Raw genomic sequence first — 202 nt, forward strand, 5'->3', positions numbered from 1 at the left:
TGATCGGCGACTGCGGCACCTTGGGCTCCGGTGCTAGCAGGCAAGGTAAGTGCGAGGGGTCGCCCCCCTCTCTCATCAGCCTCGTCCTTTTTCGCTTTCTTTTTGTCCTCGGGCTTCGCTCCCGGCGCCGCCGGGATCTCCCTCGCCCCCGGCCTGTGTTTCTGCCAGTTCGGGGAGGTGGGCCTGAGCCGGCTCGGACCCA

General features: G+C 66.8%; 1 protein-coding gene across 2 annotated transcripts in view; it reads left to right on the forward strand.

The window, feature by feature from the left end:
- The first annotated feature begins 6 nt into the window (after positions 1–6).
- Positions 7–202, forward strand: part of CALU (calumenin) — a 37,868-nt gene continuing 37,672 nt past the window's right edge. For both annotated transcript variants that reach the window (XM_005868918.2, XM_005868919.2), the window contains exon 1: positions 7–45. The gene's annotated coding sequence lies outside the window, so the exon portion shown is untranslated. The remainder of the gene's footprint in view (positions 46–202) is intronic.

This window comes from Myotis brandtii, unplaced genomic scaffold (genome assembly GCF_000412655.1).
Source record: "Myotis brandtii unplaced genomic scaffold, ASM41265v1 scaffold280, whole genome shotgun sequence".
Taxonomy (NCBI): Eukaryota; Metazoa; Chordata; class Mammalia; order Chiroptera; family Vespertilionidae; genus Myotis; species Myotis brandtii.